Consider the following 3,813-nt stretch of genomic DNA (forward strand, 5'->3'; position numbering starts at 1 on the left):
AGATGCCTCTGTTGTCTCAGAGGATTCTACAGAAAGATTCAGTGCAATAGCTGGTCTGTGATATATTAAGCTGGAATATTGCACATTCGTACAGGAGAAGTGAGTATTTAGGATTCAGCACATCGTATCAACTGACTTGTTATTAATATCGTCAACTAAAAGTCATGCCAGCTCAGCAGGCCAACAGTCTCATCTTCCTGCTGAACAACAGCATAAACCTCATTTCCCTTGGAACAGTCTCTGCCTTCAGTTGGGAAGTATAATTAGAGCTTGGACGGTCACAGTTAAAATGATCAAACCAGGAGACCTAGAAACTGTTCTTGAGATGAAATATAAAGCATTATTTAATGTATATTTACTGCTTTTTGTTTTCTGTTGCAAGATGTCTGAGATGACCACTGCCATCCATGTCCAAGCTGCTCTGCTCAGGACACGAACTGTATTCCAATGGCAGACGCAAGCTTCACCAGATCTCAGGGAGGTCACTGCATTTGTCAAGGCTGGGCAAGGCCTCAAACTGAAGATTTTAGGGGTGAATTTGAAAGCATTTCTGTCCCATTGAAATAGAATAATGTAATGAGGTAAGTTTAAATCATCTTATGTTCAGTTAGCCCTCTTTAGACCTACTTACTAGTATGTACAAGAGGGGTATCTAATCGGTTGGTGTAACTTAAATGGTAAGGAGATCGAAGTTAAAGTCAGGTTTAGCTTATTTTATCTTACACATACTTATACCCCCAACTCCCCATGTTCATTGCTGTTCTTGGTACACTCCTTTTTCTGGCCCCTTGGCTTGTGAGTTATACCAATTTAGACTCAGTCAAGCTGGGTGGACTATAATCAGAAGTGATGTGTAAGTGGGGAGAGATGTGCAGCATGTTATAGAGTGATAGAAAGCCACGAGGCTGAGGGAGTCCAGAGAGCTGGTGTGATGAGCATGTTGAGGAGGCCAAGAGAAGATGTGAATTACACATGCTTAGATTTGCTTCTGAATATGCTCTTTGTATCTATTCACTGGAAATGTATCTACAGACAGAAATGGCAAACAGGAAGGTATCTGTGTTATTCATGAAGCAGCAGATGCTTGAGCACTTCATTTATGATATCTAAATGACTATAGTAAAGTTTAGAGCATCACTTATGGAAATGTAAGTAAAACGTTCAGAAAACATTCAAATTTCCCTTTCCTTTGGCCTGCTGTATCTAAATTGCTACTGGGAATTATAGAAGAGTCTTATTTTGAGGCTGGGAAATAGAAAAAAAGACAGTGCATTCTGGCTCTGTCATAGTGAAAATTACGGAAATGTCTTGATGTCTCTTAGCATAAACATTCATAAAACTTTGGAGAATAGATCCTTCCAGTCTATTGTTCTATAACGTATTTATTCACATCACAAAAGCTGCATTAAAATAACATTGAGGGTCTCAGAGATGCATTGACAGGGAAGGATTAACCTGCTGATCTGGCATCGTTGACAAGAAGGATGTTCAGGGTGAGCTGCTTGGCTGTGTTTAAAGAAAGTTTTGACTCTTATGCTTACCGCCTTTCCACACCAGCTCACACAGGATGCATCTTGGGCCTCTTCAGAGTGGCTACATCTTCACTTGTGTGTGTAAGACCCCACACGGTTAAAACCCAGCACTGTAGACCTGCCAGACAGCTGGCATCTCCAGGCTGCCAGTGACAGCTGCAAGCTTGTGGACACAGACCATGTGTACCATGGGAAGTCCTGCCTAAAGAGTCTGACAGGCAGCAGCTTCATGGTGCCTGCTTGGCTCCCTGCCCAATATAAACCCAAGAAGCATTCCAGGAAGGCCTGGCAACAGCATGGTTTGCCTATAGATGCCATGATCATTCCTGCTCCTGAATGCCTGGCTTTCACCTCGGCTTGATTTGCACTTTGCCTCCTGACTTGGAGCCTGAAACTGGACTCTGACCATGGCCTAGAACCTGACTACGAACTCCCCTTTTCTTTCCAGCCTCAAGTTTGCATGTGCTCTGACCCTTGTTGGGATCCTGACAGTGTCTGATGATTTGAATAAGGGGCCTCCACACTTCGTAGGACACCCTGGTGTTGGCTGAAATTGGCCCAGGAAGTAGTGAATCTGAATTGTTTTTTGCCTTCCCTCTCTGTACCTCTTCAGACTTACATGGTCCTCACGTGTGCCGAGACTCAGACAGAACAGTACATCAATGAAGTGACGGCTCTGCTCTGCTTCTCTACTTCTGAGCATAACGTTTTTGCAGCTCAAGTGAACCCTTACATGCTTAGGGGCTGTGAGGAGAGAGAAGATGGCTTTGTGGTTAAAGTTCAGAACTGAGAGTCAAGAGATCTCAGCTCTATTCCTGGCTGTGCCACAGATTTACTGTGTGATCATGACCAAATCCCTTAACTTCCTTGACTTAGCTTCATCTTTGACCACTTTTCCCCTAAGGGGTTTACCCTGTCTCAAACAGAAGTGATGGGCTTGATGGAGAAATTACTGGCCGAGAGTCTATGCTATGCAGGAGGTCAGACTAGATGATCATAATGGTTCCTTCTGACTTGAAAATCTATGAAACAGAATAGTGTTTACCTACTTTGTCTTAATTCATTAATATTTGCAGCTTGCTTTGAGAACCTGGGATAAGTGCAAAGAATAAGTGTCATCTCCCATTTTTAAAACCTTCCATCTGAAATCTACATGAGTCTTTTATAGTTTTGGGGTTTTTTACATTTTTTTTCTAGTTCTCCCTCTGATTTTTTTCCAAAATGAAAAATAATTTTGCAGAAATAAACTATCATTTCAAAATATTTGTCTCTTAAAATGTCCTTGCCACATGGGACAAATTAATAGAAATTCACAAATTTGCCTTGTAGGAGTTTCACCAACTTTTCCATGCAGAGCTCTATTTGGAGCCAAAAATAGTGATATTTTGCCCTTGCAAATATTTGTGAAAAGTCTTTTGAGATGAACATTTTCATAGTGAAAATTGCCATTCATGCAGCTCATTGCAACCTGTGACAAGATTTAAAGGGTTTGTGTCTCTCTATAGTTCAATGTGATTTTACATGACTGCAGGCTGCAATGCAAAATAACTAGATCCCTTCTTGGAAGAACTGCCATTTCTCTCAACAAATATGGGTTCCAAATGTACAAAGGGTCAGAGAACACAGCCGCCACTGAGTGCAGCAGACAAGCTTCTTATTAATTACTGCTGGGAAAAAGTTGACATAAACCTCCCTAAATGAATTAAGAAAGGTAAATCTACTGATTACTCCACAGGTTGCTTGCTGGCCTTCTCTCCCTGTCAGAAGGAGATTAATACAGAAGCTGCCTCCTCCAGTCTTGCTAGTAAATATTCACTGAGCCATTCCACAGAGAGATTTGATCCTGATTCTGGAAACATACATGCAGCCTCGCTGTGAACCATGGGGATTCAGGTCAGCAGAAGGTAATCAGTTTAAACTTACAAATTTTATGAAGTTTATTTCTTATCTTCTGAAGTTATTTTTAATATAGAAAATGGATATTTCCTTTTTTCTACTTTTCAGTGCTTTTGCCTTTCTCCACAAATCTGAGAAGCACATGAAGGGAGAATTAATCCTAAAAAGGTACAAAACTGAATATTTAAATGAGGGGGATCACAGAATTCTGTACACTAATGAGATAAGCTGCTTTGAGTGAAGGCTAATGCAGCTTTGGCCCATTTAAAGGCTTTTGATATGATCTTCAATTCTGAGGGGATAAAATGGGGTGGTTTCTTTTCTCAAGTGGGATCCTGCTCAGTATAAATTCCACAGGCTTCTTCTTCCCCAACAAGCTTATCCT

General features: G+C 41.1%; 1 long non-coding RNA gene across 1 annotated transcript; it reads left to right on the forward strand.

Annotated features, from left to right (window-relative positions):
• The first annotated feature begins 376 nt into the window (after positions 1–376).
• Positions 377–3,597, forward strand: LOC127039043 (uncharacterized). The gene is made up of 3 exons (XR_007770862.1): positions 377–581; positions 3,268–3,436; positions 3,537–3,597. It is a non-coding gene; the product is annotated as an uncharacterized LOC127039043 (long non-coding RNA).
• Positions 3,598–3,813: the final 216 nt, after the last annotated feature.

Source organism: Gopherus flavomarginatus, chromosome 22 (assembly GCF_025201925.1).
Source record: "Gopherus flavomarginatus isolate rGopFla2 chromosome 22, rGopFla2.mat.asm, whole genome shotgun sequence".
Lineage (NCBI taxonomy): Eukaryota > Metazoa > Chordata > Testudines > Testudinidae > Gopherus > Gopherus flavomarginatus.